Here is a 13,167-nt window from a genome sequence, read left to right as displayed (position 1 = left end):
GAATTCCCTGGCTTATTTGAACATAATTGGTAATTCTTTTATATTTAATTATCTCTTTCACTTAAAATACAGTCCTTCTCAAATTTTTTAGTTTTCAAATCCAGCTCCATGTAAGCCAAATTTATAGATTGGTTATACTGGTTGGAGGTAAATGTGCATTTAGAGGGGTTTATATTTTAATCAAATTCTTAAAGGGTCTATAACCTAAGATAGGTCCATGCATTCATTCATTTACATTTACCAAGAATATTCTGTGTGCCAGGCCCTGTTCTAGGCACTGGGGAGTGAGCAATGATCAAAACAGATAACATCTTTGACCTCATGGAGATTGGCTGTAATTGAGGAGGTAGAAAATAATAACATAAGCAAGTATATGCCATATTATCTGATAGAAAAAAGTGCTATGGGCCGGGTGCAGTGGCTCACACCTGTAATCCCAGCACTTTGGGAGGCCGAGGTGGGTGGATCATGAGGTCAAGAGTTCAAGACCAGCCTGGCCAATATGGTGAAACCCATCTCTACCAAAAATACGAAAATTAGCCAGCATGGTGGTATGTGCCTGTAGTCCCAGCTACTTGGGAGGGTGAGGCAGGAGAATCATTTGAACCTGGGAGGCGGAGGTTTCAGTGAGCTGAGATTGCGCTACTGCACTCCAGCTTGGGCCATGTCAGGCCTCTGAGCCCAAGCTAAGCCATCATATCCCCTGTGACCAGCACGTATACCTCCAGATGGCCTGAAGCAACTGAAGAATCACAAAAGAAGTGAAAATGGCTGGCTCCTGCCTTAACTGATGACATTACTTTGTGAAATTCCTTCTCCTGGCTCAGAAGCTCCCCCACTGAGCACCTTGTGACCCCCGCCCCTGTCCGCCAGAGAACAACCCCTTTGACTGTAATTTTCCATTACCTACCCAAATCCTATAAAACTGCCCCACCACTATCTTCCTTCGCTGACTCTCTTTTCCGACTCAGCCCGCCTGCACCCAGGTGATTAAAAAGCTTTATTGCTCACACAAAGCCTGTTTGGTGGTCTCTTCACACGGACGTGCATGACAGGTGACAGAGTGAGACCCCATCTCAAAAGAAAAAAAAAGAAAAAGAAAAAAGTGCTATGGAGCAAAATAAAGCAAAGTAAAAATGATGGAGAATGGAAGAAATCCTTATTTTAGATGGGGCAATAAGGCAGTATTTCATGGGGATGAGTATTTAAACAGAAGCCTTAATGAAATGAGAAAGTAAGCCACAAAGATATCCTGGGAATGTGCATTTCTGGAAGGATTGATGAGAGTAATTACCTGAGGTAGGAACATGCTCTGTGTCTTCATGCAATACCCATGAGCCATTTTGTCTGACCAGAGTGAATGAGAGGTGAGTATTGGGAGACCAGGTTAAAGTACACATAGGCCAGGTTAGGCCTTTGGGAGCATCAAGACAATTTTCTTTCCCTCTCTGATTCTCAGTACAGAAACACTGTCGGTCTATTTTAGTGGGATGAGATTGGGCTTTAGAGTACACATGTCTGAGTAACTGTTGTTGAGATCTTGAGTAAATTATTGGTTCCAATTGTAGAACATTTAGAAAATTACTTTGCCTTTTTGAGTTCCAATTATCTGATCCTTACAATTGGTATTCAATTGCCTAGCTAATAGGACTGTTATGATGTTTTAAGGTAACACAGCATATGAATGCACCCACTTCAGTCCTGGCACAAAGCATGCTTAGTAATTGTTCATTTTCACACCTCTTTACATACCTTCACTAAGAGAATATTGAGGAAATTGACTTCAATTACTCCCTCTGTGGATTGACTGTCAGATCTGGGTCTCAGATTCTATCACCCACTTTCAACACACATCTGTGTATATGTCCAAACTCATTAAATTACATAAATAAGTACAGTTTATTGTATGTTGATTATACTGCAACAAAGCTGTTTTTAAAATGTGTCTTCTTTTGTCAGTTTCATATGCCTACTTAGATGTTCCAATAACATTTCAAACTAAAAATCATCACCTTTTCACTAAAACAGGGATCAAAATCTCAACTTGCTCAAGGGTAACACAAATAGATAAAAAGACTTGATCTGCTAGGAATTGCTCCTTGTGAATTCCCTGATCACTCTGTGTCCACCGTTGCAGAACTTCACTCTATATACAGGTACAGTACTCAGCTGCAGGCTCAGGGGAACCCCCAAGGTAGTTTTCCAGAGCTCTTTCTCTGTGTAGCTCCCTTCTTTCTGCTATTCTGTTTCAAAATCCTAGCCTCCCCAAATTCCTGTTCAACTCAGAGAAACCACCATGCTCTGCTTTTGTTCTCCCTCTAAGCACCAAATTCCAGAAAGTGCCTCGGGACAGAAAGGTGAGGTCATTCCAGGGCTTGCTTCATGTTTTCCTGTTCTTGGGGATCTCTCTAATACACTGTCTGTTGTCCAATGTCTGAAAGCTGCCATTTCATATATTTTGTCCAGTAGGAAGTCAATTTATTCCCAGTAACTGTGTCAAGGACAGAAGCCCATTGCTACTAATTTAGTAGAACCCCCTGGCAATATATACAACATTCAAATATTTTACACATAGCTTTTTTGCATGGTTCTCAAAAGAACAATTTAGTATTTGGGGATAGGACCTCAGAAGAAGCAGTTTGTTCTATCCTCAGGCCACCCTTGCAGAGATTTTTACATTCTATCCTGACAAATTTGCTTGTCTGCCCCTTATGCCCATTTCTTGTCCTTCCAGCACTGAGATATGCAGAAGGTGCATAAAGGTATTTTTTTTTAAATTCCACTTATTTGTCTCTTCTTTCTCTTTTCTTTACTGTCTTTCTTCAAGCCTATGAAAAAGCATGCACCACTATATGACATTTTCCACCTTTGGAATTTCATGTTATTTATGTCTTTCATTCATTTCCTTGTATTTCTTATAGTATAATTATTAAATTAAGGCTATTGTTTTTATCAAGGTGGATAATACTTATTCAAGCCTTCCTATAATTTTGAATGGTAAGTTTGATTTTTTAAAAAATCCTACACAATTTTAGTCACTCGCCTTAACTTACCTGTATGGCCAAGAATGCATCTCCTATGTATGGACATTTTGCAGGCTTAGATAAGAAAGCATGGGTGATGGGTGAGTCCATGTTTTATATTCACAATGTCAAGATGCCTACATCTTTAGAATTGGTTTATTCTCTTCCCATTGCTGCATATAGTCCAGCGCTTGACAAATATGCTTCAGAAGCTCATTTCTCGTATTATTTTGTAGGTCTTAAATCAGTTCTACCAGTCTATGAAAAGGAAAAGAACTGTGCCTGCAATAGACTTAGGCGGTGATTTTCACTTTGTTCACAGACTGCTGATATTAGAATTCCTTCAAATTCCACATCGAGACACAGTCATCATGAACAATAGCTCAGAAAAAGACTCTTTACTGCTAATGCAATTGTTAAGTGTATTGTTTGGAAAATGAAAATTTATGATTTTTGCAAAGTTCTCCAATCTGCACTCATGCCACTTTTGAATTGCATAAAATAACAGAAAAATGATAGCATGAGAAGTTTTATGCCAAGTTGTTATTTTCCTTTCTAGAATGCAATATGTGTAACTTTTTATCCACACTGAAGTGCCTCATTCAAAACAGAGGCAATTGTACAATAATTCTCACTGAGAATGAGGTTTCTTACAATTGAGTAATATCTCTACTTCTCAGCACGAAGTTAATTTATGTAATTTGTTACACTTTAAGGTAAAAGAATGTCTGCACATATCTACCATATCCACACTCTTTTTAAAAACAAAATTTTAATCATTGTTAGGACAATGTCCAATCACTTTGATTTCACAGGGATACGTACGCTTTCACTGCAGTCTCGTGAGCACAGACAGTGGCTTCCCGCAGTGCAGCTCAGACAAGAGACAGCAGTCCTGTCCTTTTTATCCTTGGAAATTGTCAGACACTTTTAAAGTGTAGTTTACAGACATATAAAGGAGAGAAAGGAAATAAATTCAAAGTCAAATAATACACCTAATGCTTTCACTTTTTTTATTTCTTTCTATAATCTGTATAGACACCTTGGACCAAGGGAAATTATTTCTTTTCTGTTTTGCTGGAATAATCCTAAAAGGTGATATTTCACTAGATTAAATAAGAAAATACAACTTGTTTAAAGCTATTCATAAAACCTTTTTCAACAACCACAAAGGCATACCTCATCTAGACAAACATGATTTTCTATTTCTTGCGAGACTTTGAAGATTATAGGTCTATTTGAAATTTTCTTATGAACATTTGAACAACCAGCCTTTATTTTTATAAATTTATTTAGTGTTGTTTACAATTTAACAATTTAATGTTTTTTCAAAGAAAATAATTTACTTCATCCATCAGGCCTCTCATATACATCTTTACTATTTTGTTTTCTGTTCTCTCTGTTTTCTGTAATCTTCTGGAAAGATTTTAAAAACTAAGACATGACATTAACTTGAAATCTCAAATCTGAAATTTTTAATTTTTTTTTAGAAACAGTGTATTAGTCTGTTCTCACGCTGCTAAAAAAGACATACCTGAGACTGGGTAATTTATAAAGGAAAGAGGTTTAACTGACTCACAGTTCCACATAGCTGGGGAGGCCTCACAATCTTGGCAGAAGGCGAATGAGGAGCAAAGTCACATCTTACATGGCAGCAGACAAGAGAGTGTGTGCAGGGGAACTTCCCTTTATAAAACCATCAGATCTCATGAGACTTATTCACTTTCATGAGAATAGAATGGGAAAGACCCGCCCCTCATGATTCAATTACCTGCCACCAGGTCCCTCCCACAACACGTGGGAATTGTGGGAGCTACAATTCAAGATGGGATTTGGGTGAGCACACAGCCAAACCACATCAGACAGGGTCTCACTCTGTTGCCCAGGCTGGAGTGCAATAGTGCAATCATGGCTCACTGCCGCCCTGAATTCTTGGGCTCAAGGATTCTCCCACCTCAGCATCCCAAGTGCTGGTACTACAGGCACACACCACCATGCCTGGTTAATTTTTTCAAAAATTAATTTTTGTGGAGATGGGGGTCTCACTGTGTTGCCCAAGCTGGTCTCAAACTCCTGGCCTTGAGTGATCCTCCTCCCTCAGCCTCCCAAAGCACTGGAATTACAGGTGCGAGCCACCATGCCCAACACAAACAACATCAACTGAGCAGTAATAATCTTTCCCAAAAGACCACTTTGAAAAACAACGTGCACTTTGGGAGACTGAGGTGGGTGGATCACGAGGTCGGAAGATCGAGACCATCCTGGCCAACATGGTGAAACCCAGTCTCTACTAAAAATACAGAAATTAGCTGTGCATGGTGCCTATAATCCCGGCTACTCAGGAGACTGAGACAGGAGAAACGCTTGAACCCAAGAGGCGGAGGTGGCAGTGAGCTGAGATCACGCCACTGCACTCCAGCCTGGCAACAGAGCTAGACTCCGTCTCCAAAAAAAAAAAAAAAAGTGATTTTTTTTAAACTGCATTTATCAGTGCAGTGCCTGACAAATACGCTTTTGTCTCATGCCATTCATTCATATTTTAACCTTGCCTGAAAGAACTCTTGAATGTTATTCACAGATTTATTTCTGCACCCCTGAAATAATATGGTGCTTATCATACTATATTATAAGTAATTGTTTGACTGGCTAATTTTCTTCTAAATAATGAGCTTACTGAAGTTAGGGACAATGTCTTACTCATCACTGTAAACAGATCCTGAATCACAGGACTTTTGACGAAATGAAGCATTCTCAAGCATTTGTTAAATAAATGGATATTTCCTAATAAAATCCATACACAATTCTTGCTGCCTTTTTAATGAATTCTCCCATCTCTCTTAAGATAGGAAAAAAGCCCCATTCCTTCCTACCCGTCTTAGAAATTCTGTGATTCTTTTGAAGTTTTCTTTGAAAAGTCTTTGCTAATATTTTTCCTGTGAAGAGAAAAGACGACCAGAAAAGATGTCACTTTTCTGGAACACTGAAAATAGTGAAGGAATGGCCGGGCGCGGTGGCTCACACCTGTAATCCCAGCACTTTGGGAGGCCAAGGCAGGCGGATGATGAGGTCAGGAGATCGAGACCATCCTGGCTAACACGGCGAAACCCCGTCGCTACTAAAAAATACAAAAAATTAGCCAGGCGTGGTTGCAGGCGCCTGTAGTCCCAGCCACTCAGGAGGCTGAGGCAGGAGAATGGCGTGAACCCGGGAGGCAGAGCTTGCAGTGAGCCGAGATCGCGACACTGCACTCCAGCCTGGGTGACGGAGCGAAGACTCCGTCTCAAAAAAATAAATAAATAAATAAATAAAAGAAAATAGTGAAGGACTGATTTAACTATAGTTTCCTACTTCTTTAGTCTCATACTGTAGCTTTCTATAAGCTGAAGAGCTACAAAAAAAATGCAAGAGAGAAACTGTATGAGACCTGATGTTTTAAAACCCCTTTCTGAGGAAGATGCATCATCGTTACTCACATCACAGGAGTATTAATCATATTACTCTGAGGAACCATGAAGTCTAAGTAATTATCTTGAAAGCCACTGCCTGCTATGAGGAGATATATCACGGAGGGAGTTACATTCAATTGGAAGTTAGGAAGCTAAGGCGGTAATACTCACCCACCCCCATCTTCCCACGTATCTCCCACTCTCTTCACTCCACCTTTTGACTCCACAGTGGAAACCACAAGTAGTCCAGTGGAAAGTAGGTTTTTAAAAACAGCTACCAAAAATTAACATCCTCTCAATGATACCCACCAAAAAAATATGACTCACTGTTTCCCATCAACTTTGAGTTCAGTATATTTGGGTTCTCAAGAGAAACAGAACCAATAGAATGCATATATAGAGAAAAAATTAAGAAATTGGCTCACATGATTATGGATGCTGGCAAGTCCAGAACCTTCAGGGAAAGCCACAAAAATAAAGACCTAGAGAAAAGTCGATGCTGCTGTTCGAGTTCAAAGGCTGCCTGCTGACAGAATTCTCTGCCTTTTGTTCTATTCCAGCCTTCAACTGATTGGATGAAGCCCACTCACATTATAGAGGGCAATCTGCTTTACTCAAGGTCCACCAATTTCAATGTTAATCTCATCCAGAAAACATCTTCTCCAAAATATCCAGAATAATGTTTGACCAGCTATCTGGTCACTGTGGCCTACCTAGCAAAATTGATACATAAAATTAACCATCACACCACGTCATATTTATTGTGTCTTTGGCCTCTGACTCTTCTCTCCTGTAAGTATGTGCATGCTCCTGGCATGCAGAAATCACAGGCTGACATGCAGCTGGTCTAAGCAGACCCACAAGATATTTGGTTTGCAAGACTATACTAAGCTGGCCTGATGTCTCTGGCTCTGCAGTTTATAATTCTGTTCACTTGTTCTACTTACAAAATAAAATTCCATGTTGGTTCAGACCCCTACCTTCTTCCACTTGTAGAATAAAAATAGAATAATGAATTGTACACAAAAATATTGCAGGACAAAAATCATTGGATTAGGTAATCTCTAAGATTCCTCAAAGACCTCAAATTCTATGAGGGAGATAGAAAATATAAAGCTACACTTGTCTTTCTCTAAAATCTGTGTTTAGAGATATTAGTTCTTATGATGGTGCTTGGAAATTGACTATGCTTGTGGAGGTGGGGCAGTGGGCAGGTAGAGATGGGGAGAAGGCAAAAACAAAGTCAAAATAGAGATTTCCAGGGGTTTGGAGGCAAGGAGGGAGGTTGGAAGGCTGGAATACAGGGGACTTTTAGGTCAGTGAAACTGTTTTTTATGATACTCTAATGTCTGATATATTATGCATTTTTCAAAATCCATAGAAATGTATGTATCACACAGTGAACTCTAATGTAACCTATGGACGAAGTTTATCATAATGTATCAATACTGGTTCATCAAGTGTAACAAATATACCACATTCATACAAGATATTAATAGTAGAAAAAACTGGAAGGAGGGAAGAGAGTGTCTATGGGAACCTTCTGTATTTTGCTAAGTTTTTCTGTAAACCTAAATCTTCTCTAAAAAATGAAATCTAAAGTTTTTAAAATTAGGAATTATTTAAATGATCTGAAGCAGAGAAATAATTAAATGATATATAGCTACAAGATGGAATATTATGCAATAATACCAAAATGATGTTTATGGTAAAAAAGAAATCCCCAGCCTAACCCTGAAGGAATGCATTCAGGAAGAAGAAGGGGACAGCGTCCACAACTAACTTCTCTGTAAGGAGATCTATTCATTCAAAAGAGAAAATAGTCTAAGCAAAGAGCTAATCAAGTGATTCTTGTCATTGTCCAATTAGAGGTGAACTTGTGCCAGGTTAGTGTCAGTGAATTGGAAATAATTAAACAGATTCAAATATTGTGAAGGTAGAATGGACCCGAGTTGGTGATAAATTAGATTTAATAGAAATGTATCAGTCTATCTATAGATAAATGATAGATGCTAGATAGATAGATAGATAGATAGATCACCAAGAAACAAAAGAATGTAAACTAAAGTTATTCCTATCTCAGTTCTTTAAAGAGAGGTTGGAAATCAAGAGTTCTGGGCAAGGTGTGGTGGCTCATGACTATAATTCCAGCACTTTGGGAGGCCGAGGTGGGCGGATCACGGGGTCAGGAGATCGAGACCATCCTGGCTAACACGGTGAAACCCCGTCTCTACTAAAAATACAAAAAATTAGCCAGGCATGGTGGCGGGCGCCTGTAGTCCCAGCTACTCGGTAGGCTAAGGCAGGAGAATGGCGTGAACCCGGGAGGCGGAGCTTGCAGTGAGCCGAGATTGCGCCACTGCACTCCAGCCTGGGTGACAGAGCAAGACTCCGTTTCAAAAAAGAGTTCTGTTTTAACAGCATAATTGTGAACTGCCTGTGAGGCTCTGATGTAGGAATTTCAAGTATACTTACAAAATCATATAAAAAGTGGCTTGAACTAGAGAGAAAAATTCCAGGCTGGGTGCAGTGGCTCACGCCTGTAATCTCAACACTTTGGGAGGCTGGGGTGGGAGGATTGCTTGAGCTCAGGAGTTCAAGATCAGCCTGGCAATATAGGGAGATCCCATCTCTACAAAAGAAATTTTAAAATTAGCCAGATGTGGTGGTGATGCACACCTGTAGTCCCAGCTACTCAGGAGGCTGAGGTGGGAGAATCACTTGAGCCTGGGTGAGCTGCAGTGAGCCATGATCACACCACTCCAGCCTGGGTGACAGAGAGAGACTGTCTCAAGAAAAAAAAAAGAAATCCAGAGAAACCGTAGGAGTGGATGAGAATATCTACAAAGAGAGTGAAATGATGACAAGAGATACAATAAGGTCATTGTTTTGTGAGGGGCACAGAAGTAGGTAAAGGAAACTAGGAATGAGTGGCAGAGTAAGATGAAGACCTCAAAATTGTGGTGTCATAGGAAACTAAGAGTATTTCAAAGAGGGGGAGGTCAGTCATGCCAAATGTTACATGGAGGTCTGGTAATAGAGCCGTGTAGTGGACTACTTATGAGTCCTGGTTCTAGAATTTGGCTTCTTGGGATTATATATCAACTGTAGTCTATTAGTTATGGGACCTTAAGGAAATAATTTATCCTCATTTTGCCTCAGATTCTACATTTGTAAAATTAGACGAGAATATGACTTACTTTATAAGTTTCTTGGAGGCATTAAATACAACACATAGAAAGGTCAGGGCAGATGTCAGAAGGCCGCAGTGTCCTTTTCCTTTTGCAGGTGGGAGAGTCAGATAGCCACCCAAGAAAACACAATGAAAGACACTGATATCAAGAGACTATTGTGTAATCATCTTTTATGCATGTTTTCAATTAGCCTGATCATCTTCATTCCATCATTCTTTTTGTAGAACTTCTCAATATTGGAAGCACACTTAATACGGTTGTGCATCTGTTGTGTTTTTCTAACTGCTGTCAATCCAGTGTTATATTTAGTAGGGAAACCAAATGCATCCTCTAAAAGAAGTTTATCATCACACAAGGTGACCGGATTTTTGGAATGCTGTATTAATTTCTTATGCCTTGTTTCTTGCATGTAATTCATGTAATTTTTGTTCTATATGGAGTGCCACCATTAGAGTTGAAGATGGAAACATTTTTATTTGTGGTTATTTTGTCTGCTTTTACTACTCTACCAAGTTTGTTTTTGTTAGGACCAAATCTCAAAGCATGGATAAGAGTTTTCACTGGAAAGGGAGTTATATTCACTTGGGAGAATAGTGTCCAGATCACTACAATTTCTAGTTTTGTGGGAACATGTCTTGGAGTACTTTCTATACCACTGAATTGGAAAAGACCATGGCAGATAAGGAAACTAACACCTAGAGGATATGTAACATTCTCGATGTCAGTGAGCTCGTACACATGGCCCATCTCCTCCTATATGCTTGAAGCAAACTTTGGCAACATGGCGGGCCTTGTTATTTCACCACTCTGGATACACTGGAATAAAAAGCAACTTACATATAACAGTTAATTGGAACAAAGGTAGAAGATACTTCTTTGTGCAGATACCATAAAGACTATGAAGAAATATATATAGTCAAAGCCAAACAGTTCCATTTACAGCATCGTTTTTTTAAATGTTATAATTGAAAAAAATGTATTTACAACATGATATAATTGTAGCTTTTTCAACTATGAAACCCCTTAAGAAATTGTACTTTCTTGTTTAAATAAAGTATCAATAATAGGAAAAAATGCAACACCTAAATTGTATAGAATAATACCTGGTAAACACTATGCATTCAATAAACATTAGCTATTAACATCACAAAAAGTATTTTTTTTTAAATTTTTCAGTATGGAGACAGACACATAGTAAAAGCAGGTTAGCAGAACAGTGGAGGCAGAATGCAGGTCGGAGTGAATTAAAGGGTAATTGCTCTATTGATAAAACTGTTCTCATAGCGTTTGAACACATTCATTGACAAGAAGACACTCATTGCCACCAGAAGCCACAATTCAATTGGGTATGTTTATACATGTAACAACAATCTGGCCCCCACACTTATCACCCCATTGATGACTGTACTTGGATTTTCAGTTTTTCACTGGTCTTCTCAAATCTAACTGTGAGAGGGTTCCTCTTTGTGCTGAGATAGAATCTGTCTTCCAAGACCTTCAATTCGGCTGCATTCTGTCCTCTGGGGCCAAAGTACTATATTATTCTAAACAGTAATTAACTTTTTGTTTCTCGAACATCCTTCTTTCAGACGTTTATTTACATAAACCGTAGGCCTCCTTCAAGTCATCTAGTTTGAGGGATCACAAAACTGACTGGCCATCAGAATCCCTTGGGAGTAAAAAAATAGATTCTGGATCTCAGACATCAATCCAGAATCTCCAAGAGGTAGAGCCAAAAAATTTCTAAGTTAAATGTTTCTTTGGCAAATTTGATGTACAGGCAAGTAAAGGAACCACTGCTCTAGTGTCTATGTGACAAAAACACCTTCAAGGATCCTTTTTTTGCAGAGATTCCAAAGCTACCAATGTCACTTTTACTGGCACCATTACTTTAGTATTTAGCATTTCACAATTACAAACATATTACACTTTTTAGAGCTATCAACTACTCCCAATCACTCAACAGTTAAGTGGAATGCACAAGTTTTTGGCATTTAGATGTCATGCAACTGAGTGTGTCCCCTTGGCTTCAAAACTTTTCCAGTTACTGCATTTTTCTGCCAGATGGAAGCTTCGTTTGGTTGGTATTGCAAAGTGCACAAGTAGCGTCCACTGTGCTTTGGAAATGTATATGATGTTTCTTTGTAAAACTCTTTTCACCCACTCCCAACATCCCCAACTTAGAGTTCTTTGAATCAGCTGGCCTCAGCTCTTTCTCACCAATAGCAAGGGGTGGTAGAAATTAGGCAGTTAGCTGAAAACCAAAGACCAGGTTGAATTCACACTTTGAAATTGGCTTCATGCATCTGTTTAGATAAGCAGAGAACTGCTGTGGTGCCTCAGTCCTGTTGCTGCTGCTCTGGATATTTTCTTCATGGGTATTCTGACAGCTTGGACATGACCCCTGGCACCACAGAATAAGACTGGAGGCAAAAGGAAACCAACTCATTTCTCCTCATATTGTGACTGGTTTTTCCTTTTATTTATGATTGAACTCTGTTGTCACTGGCGCTTGCATTTTTACTTCACCTTGCCAAAATCAGCTTTAAGGGCCAAATTGTTTCTGTGTTTGCACACCCTCCTATTTTGCAGAAAAGCCTTTCTTTCCACTTAGCTACTGTTGCTTTGGCTCCAATATTTGCTTGTATGTTGCACCTTCAATGCATTCTTTTTACAAGACTCAGCATCTAGAAGTCAGTTTTTTCAGTATCTTCTCACTGGAACAAAATTCACATCCACAACCTCATACATGGCTCTAGAAAACATCTGGAGATGATCCAAAACCTGTCAGACTTTATCAGCAAGAAGGTCCCTTATGTACTGGAGCAAATAAAACTAGCATACCACAACAGCCCTCAGGTAAAGCACTTCTTAATACTGCCCACATCAGTGGTCTCTTTACAACTCTCAGCCTCTGGGAAAGGTTACCCTTTAAACGACCACCCTTGAAATGATTTGTTTTTTATCTTTGCCTTGATATAATTTTAATTTTTGAAGTGTTTGCCTTGGCTCAACCACTAACTCCAAATGCCTCTGCTTTAATTTGTGCTTTCTACAGAATTTGGAGAAATTTCTGATCTCTTCTTTAAGTTGCTCCACGTTGTGTTTTATTCCAAAATGTCTTATTTTTTGCTCCAAAACCTTCATTCTCAGGCTTTAGCTTTTGTACCCTCCTAGCAAACTCTTTCTTTCACAGCTGAAACTATTCAGGGTAGAATTTTTGTTGTCCCCCAAGCAATTTGCATCATCTTTGACACACGGTAGATGTTTGTTTGTTCATTCATTCAACAAATTTTTGTTGAGTTCCAGCTATGTCGAGGTACCGTTTTAGGTTTTAGGGTTTCAACAGTGAATAAAACAAAGTTCCGCTTTTTGTTTTTGTTTTTGTTTTTTTCCAGAGTCTCGCTCTGTCGCCAGGCTGGAGTGCAGTGGCACGATCTTGGCTCACTGCAACCTCCGCCTCCGGGTTCAGGCAATTCTCCTGCCTCAGCCTCCCAAGTAGCT

At 39.3% G+C, this 13,167-nt stretch overlaps 1 pseudogene; it reads left to right on the top strand.

Annotated features, from left to right (window-relative positions):
* Positions 1–9,791: 9,791 nt before the first annotated feature.
* On the top strand, positions 9,792–10,513 carry LOC100597072 (annotated as a pseudogene).
* Positions 10,514–13,167: the final 2,654 nt, after the last annotated feature.

Source organism: Nomascus leucogenys, chromosome X, assembly GCF_006542625.1.
Source record: "Nomascus leucogenys isolate Asia chromosome X, Asia_NLE_v1, whole genome shotgun sequence".
Lineage (NCBI taxonomy): Eukaryota > Metazoa > Chordata > Mammalia > Primates > Hylobatidae > Nomascus > Nomascus leucogenys.
Note: the sequence above shows the minus strand (reverse complement) of the source record. Positions and strands in the feature narration are given on the sequence as shown.